General features: G+C 51.3%; 1 pseudogene; it reads right to left on the reverse strand.

Moving 5' to 3' along the window:
* Positions 1-5,777: 5,777 nt before the first annotated feature.
* Positions 5,778-6,223, reverse strand: part of LOC102441065 — a 48,963-nt pseudogene continuing 48,517 nt past the window's right edge.

The raw sequence follows: 6,223 nt of genomic DNA on the forward strand, positions 1-6,223 counted from the left end.
GCCACTCTTCTTCAGCATCTTCTAATGATCTTTCCCGTCCTCAGGGGGCTTCTTCCTTTGCATTGCTCCTAAACTCCTCCAGGACTGAGGATACAGACTAGTGTGGTTGTCGCTAGGTGATCTAAAAGTGGGGGGATCTTTGGGGTTTTTACAAGATGAGAGCAGGGCAGAATGGCACAGAAGTGGACAGGACAGGTTTGGGAGCAGAGAGGCCTGTGTTTGGAGCCGGGCTAATCTGGGGCAGACAGGAATGCCAGCTGCCTCTCGGAAGCCCTGTGTCAGCTGAGCTCCAAGTGGCAGCCCACAGGAGCGGCTCAGGATGTCCTTGAAGGTAGGGGCTCACAGCGGCCAGAGGGGAGTCTCTGACTCTTCAGTCGCCCCACTCGCCAGGGCTCTGAAGTCTCTCAGTGGCATCATGCCCTTCCCTGCGTGCCTCCAGCCTCAGTGTCCTGAGACTGACCTGAGGTGCCGGGCAGTGGATGCTCCAGCGCCTGGGCTCCGAGCCAGACGGCCTGGCTTCCACCCGGCTGTGTAGGTTTCTAGCCTGAGACCTTGGGCGAGTGACTCAGCATCTCTGTGCCTCCGTTTCATTATCTACAAAGTGGGGGTAGTGACAACCCCTACTTCAAAGGCTGTTGTAAGGTTTATGTGGGTAGATACAGGTAAAGCTCTTTGGATCACGAATGCACGGAAAGCAGCCAGCACTTCTATTGATGTAAATAACTCCACAGCATTTGCTGGCTCAAGGTCTGGTGGAGTCTCCCAGGCCTTAGCCCGTCTCTGTCCAGAGTCTCCCAGCATGGATTGTATTTGGCGGATATAGCTACTGTCTCTCCTTAATGAATGAAGAAATGAATGAACACGCATAGGAAGCCTCAGATGGTTAAGCAAGTGGATAAGCTCTCTTTCTTAGCCACCTCCTTGGAGCTATAGCTTCTTTTTGCCTATATATAGAAGAATCTGGAATAGGAAAGCTAGGGTGAAGGAGCGTGCAGAAAAATGGTCTTATGCAAATGGATACCCCTCCCCCCTTGGTTAATACACATACTGGACTTTGCATTAGACCACCACAAAGGAGACTTAAAAATTAGCAAGATATACCCAGCTGGTGTGGCTCAGTGGTTGAGTGCCGAACTATGAACCAGAAGGATATGATTTGATTCCTGGTCAGGGCATTTGCACGGGTTGCAGGCTTGATCCCCAGGAGGGGTGTGCAGGAGGCAGCTGATCAATGATTTTCTCTCATTTCTGCTGTTTCTATCTCTCTTGCCCTCTCCCTTCCTCTCTGAAATCAATAAAAAAAGTTAAAAAATGTGATTTCTTCTGCCCTCTAGGAACTTAACAATTTTCGTGTTGTTGTGAAGCCTCACCTGAGGATATATTTTCCATTGATTTTTTTAGTGAGAGTGGAAGGGAGGGGAGAGACAGAGATAGAAACATCGATGTGAGACACATTGGTTGGTTGCCTCCTGCACCGCACCCCGCCTGGGGCCGGGGATTGAGCCTGCAACCGAGGTATGTGCCCTTGACCAGAATCAAACCCTTGATCTTCAGTTCGAGGACCGACGCTCTATCCAGTGAGTCAAACCCACTACAGCTTGGAACTTACAATCTTGTTAAAAGACATGATAAAAAAAAATGAGATGCTGAATCCCAGTGAGAGGTTAGAGAAGGAGAATGTCGGTGAGGGTTAGAGTGTTCCAGGAGGCGATCTTCACTACAGAGACGGGGCCATTTGAGCAGGTGGGAGGGAGAGCATTTCAGGGGGAGGGCAGGCACTAAGGCAAGGATGAGCACATTATCCATCCATAAAGAGCACCAGGGAAGCAAGTTTACATCCCGGGGATGGTCCCAATCTCAAAGAACCTCCGTCATGTGCCTTCATCTACAGGCTTTCCTCTGAGTTTGGGATCGATCAGAAGTCTGTGTCTATAGGATAATAGAAAACTCTTGACAGCCCTCCAATTATAAGCCTCGTGTAAAGGACAGGGCCAACTACTAGCGGTCAAGGCAGTATTTTTAAAATAGATATCTCATTTACATAATGGAATACTATGCAGGGGAGACAACAGGGCAGGACCTAGGGATTATTATACAAAGTGGAATAAGCCAATCAGAGAAAGACAAATATTGCATGATCTCACTTAAATGTGAAGGCTAATGAACAAAATAAACTGATGAATGAACTAGAACCAGTGGCCTGAGGAATCTCAGAGGGAAGAGGGGGGGAGGGGAGAATGAGAAGAGATTAACCAAAAAACTTACACATTGCATTGTCCATGGACACAGGCAATAGGCTGGTAAAGGCGTGGGGCGCGGCGGGACATCTGTAATACTCTCAGCAATAGAGATCGAAAAAATAAAAATAAAATTCCCTGCTCATTGACAAAAAATAAATAGATAAATAAAAATAATTAAAAAACCCCAGATATCTCATACTCTTCACATGACGCCGAAGATGGCGTTCCTGCACGCATTTTACCTGTGGAGTCAGGAGGTCAAAGGGGCGAAGGTCTACATCACGGCTGCCGAGCTGGTGAGTGTCAGCACGGAGGTCTGGACCCCACGGCTTTTCTCACCTGCCCTTCCCACCGGGGGACTCCAATCTCACTTGCTGCAGGAGGGAGGGAGGACCGTTAGGGGTGCTCCCTCTCCATACAGATGGGGAGCCCTTGAACGTCATCCCCAGGACGGTCTCTCACACATCTCCTGTCCTAGTTCTCCTTCTCTATGCTGCAGGATATTTCACACACAGGGAACCTGAGGCATGGGACTAAAGGGGGTGGTGGACTCTGTCGAGTAACACTCCCTCCACGTTCTGCGTGGAGTAGGGTTCGGTATCTGAAAGTGGAGCCGCACAACAAATGAGAGAAAAAGACACAAGATAATTTTGCAATATCGGGGGACCAGGCGGGCAAGTCCTGAAGGACTTCCACCCATGCTCAGGCTGCTCCAATCTTTTATTGATCTGGAGTAGCCCTTAGGGTAAGGAAGTTTCAATGACACACAGGTCAGCAGACAATTTCCAGGAGTAGACAAAAGTATCTGATTAACTCATCAATAGATTTCCGAGTGTAGGCAGAGTAACTGATTAGCTCATCAATAGATTTCCGAGTGTAGGCAGAGTATCTGATTAACAATAATCAACAAGGATCTACATAAGTATCTAAGGAATTAAGGGAACTAAGGTGGGGATGCTTCAACTATTATTACCTAAATTAACTGAGTGGTTCCTAGATTAACTGGGTGGTGCACAGCCCTGACCTTTGCTAGGACTTTCAATGGCTACTAGCTTTTGGGGGGTCTCTGTCTAAACTCAGCTAGTGAAGACAATGGACTCCGGCAGACTCATGCAGAGGGAGCTGTGCGGTGATGACAACAGAAGGTGAGGGCAGGGAGCGCTGGCTGGGGTCAGGAGAGATGGCTGCTTGTCCTGAATCTGTCATCCGCGTTTCTGAGCGTCAGTTTTCCCATCCATGAAAGGCTTGCACTAAAGGGCTCTCACTATATGATCCGTTTCTACCCTAGAGTTTCATGGAAGGTGAAGCTGTCAGTGACATCGTGGCATTCCTCTTCTCTGCCCCACGTCCTCAGTATCAGCGGACACCCCTTTGTCCAAGGGGGAGACGGGAGGCTTACTCCTAGTTCCTGGTTTCTGGTCCTAACCCTTCCTTTTCATCCCTCCGGTGTCACCAGCCCGAATTGTCTGGATATGCCAGCAGCTGTCCAATCAGCAGCCAAAACCTCCTTCCTGCGCTAATGCATTTGCTTTCCCAGTGCGGATTGCAGGAAACCAGATTGGCTTGGCATGCTCTCAGGTTCAGGCGGGGGCCGGGGGGAGGGAGGCATTGGCAGAATTGCTGGTGGTTTTGGTGTGAGAAGGGTGGGGGGGCTTTGAAGGAGGTGTGTGTGGGGAGGGGGTTAGTGCTTGACAGGCTTCCTCACAGCTTGGAGGCCCCTGGAGGCAGAGGTACGGCCTCCCTTATTCCTGGAGCTCAGGCACAGATGGCCCTGTCGGCCCTTGAATGGGGGAGGGTTCTCACTCCCGATAATCTGAGGAGGGGTCTCTAGAGGCCTCTGCCCAGCCATCCTGCCTGAGACACTGTTTAGTATAGAAGGTGGCAGGGGGCGGGGGGGGGGGGGCCGGGGGCCTGGAGGAAAAGGACCCGAGGGGCCACAGCCTTTCCGCCTGAAGGTGTGAACTCCCTTTTCCACCTTAGGCCTATTGGGGGTGGGGGTGGGGGGGGAGAGACACCTCTTTGTGAGGCAGCTGTTTGTTTGGCAATTAACCTGGGGTGCCTGGATTAACGCCAGAGTGTGGCAGCCGGTCTGCTGCTGAAGTCTGGGTGGGGTGGGGTGGAGAGGAGTCCTTAGAGGCCGGCTGGCTTGGGATGCCGACCCTGGACACCAGGACACCAGGGGTGGGATAGCAACTGAAAGTGAGAGGGCCATTTGGAAGGCATTTCCTGGAGGGGAAGCCGGTGCCCAGAGACAGCAAAGGAAGCAGGTCCCCTTGGCCTGTGTGTGGGCCCCAGGCTTTAGGACAGTGGTTCTCAACCTTCCTAATGCCGCGACCCTTTAATACAGTTCCTCATGTTGTGGTGACCCCCAATTTCATTGCTACAAATTGAACATAATTAAAGCATAGTGATTAATCACAAAAACAATATGTAATTATATATGTTTTCCGATGGTCTTAGGTGACCCCTGTGAAAGGGTCGTTCGACCCCCAAAGGGGTCGCGACCCACTGGTTGAGAACCGCTGCTTTAGGGAGTGCTCCTCAGCATATGGTCCGGAGCAGCCTCTGGCTGAGCTGGCCACGCTGCCCTTTGCAGCTACTCCCCTCCTGAGGTTGCTCCCCTGAGACTTTGCTTCCTGAGACTGTCTTTCCCTCCACAGGGAGGCTGCTCCTGTGCCTCTTGAACCTCTTGGGACAGGAAGTGGAGAGCAGAACAGTTCCTGTCGCCAACAGGGTTGTCACTTCACACTGGCATGGCACCTGAGAGACCAAATAGGCTGGAGAGCGAGGCCACGTGGACAGGAAGGCAGGCACAGGGCCTTCTGCCTGTGCAACCAAACCGGGCACCTGTCCTGAGCTTTCAGGAGACTCCCACCCCCTGGCTGTTAGGGGGGTGAGGACAGGCGAGGAGGAGGGTAGGCAGGAGGGGAGGCTGTGGGGTAGAGAACGAATTGAACCTGTGTTTGAATCTTGCTTTCTCACTAGCTCAGCAACCTCAAGCAAGCTGCTTAAGCCTTGAGCCTCAGTGTTTTGAGGACAATGACAGTCATATACCGGCCTGGGGCTAATCTGAAGATTACATGAGTGAATATGGGTAAATATGTTGTTGTGTTATTTGCTCACGGCCTTGAGAGGTTAAGGTTGGACAACACTGCCGGTGCTGGGGTGGAATTCCAGCTCGTAATAAACCAGGGCAAAAGGGAAAGCCAACGTTACCTTCCAAGATCCCTCTGCGGGTTCAGCAGGTGGGAGAGACTGGGATGGAAAGCAGTGTTCTCAGCCAGTCCCAACCCTGGCAGCTTCAAGGTGAATCATTTCCCGGCTTCTCTAATTCATGGGCACAGGGCGTGCTGTCGTCAGAGTGAATACATAATGTTTCCCCGGGACACTGTTTTTCAAACGCACGTACATGCTGTTGTGATGATCGAAATATGGATTCATTTCAAAGCATCACGGAATTCATGGTGGCTCTTTGGTTTGGTGAATTTCTTGAACAAGAGAGACTATTTGGTGGGGATACTGGATGGATTGGTACCGCTAATAGATGGGTGGGGACCTCTGCTGAGGGTAGGGCTTCTCGAGGGAGACAAGATGCAACAGGGGCTGGGAGCCAGTGCCTGGGCCTGAGGGTGGGGGAGGGCTGCTGGCTGGCCTTGGGGAGACATGGGAGCTGTACCCGGCAGTCTGGGCTCTGGGTCGCAGGGCAGGTGTTGAACCCTAGCTCTGGCCCTCGGATCAGCCGTGGGTGATAAACAGACGTGTCCTTGTCATCTCCAGCCTTCACAGAGTTCATGAGGAGTAAATAAAATACTACTTTTAAAAAAGAAATCTTTATTGTTGAAAGTATTACATATGTCCCCTCTTTCCCCCCATTGACCTCTTCTAGCCCACCCTTGCCCCCCCTCCACCCAGGCCTTCACCACCCTATTGTCTGTGTCCATGGGTTATGCATCTTTCATACAAGTTCTTTGGTTGATCTCTTC

Source organism: Myotis lucifugus, unplaced genomic scaffold, assembly GCF_000147115.1.
Source record: "Myotis lucifugus unplaced genomic scaffold, Myoluc2.0 scaffold_467, whole genome shotgun sequence".
NCBI classification, from domain to species: domain Eukaryota; kingdom Metazoa; phylum Chordata; class Mammalia; order Chiroptera; family Vespertilionidae; genus Myotis; species Myotis lucifugus.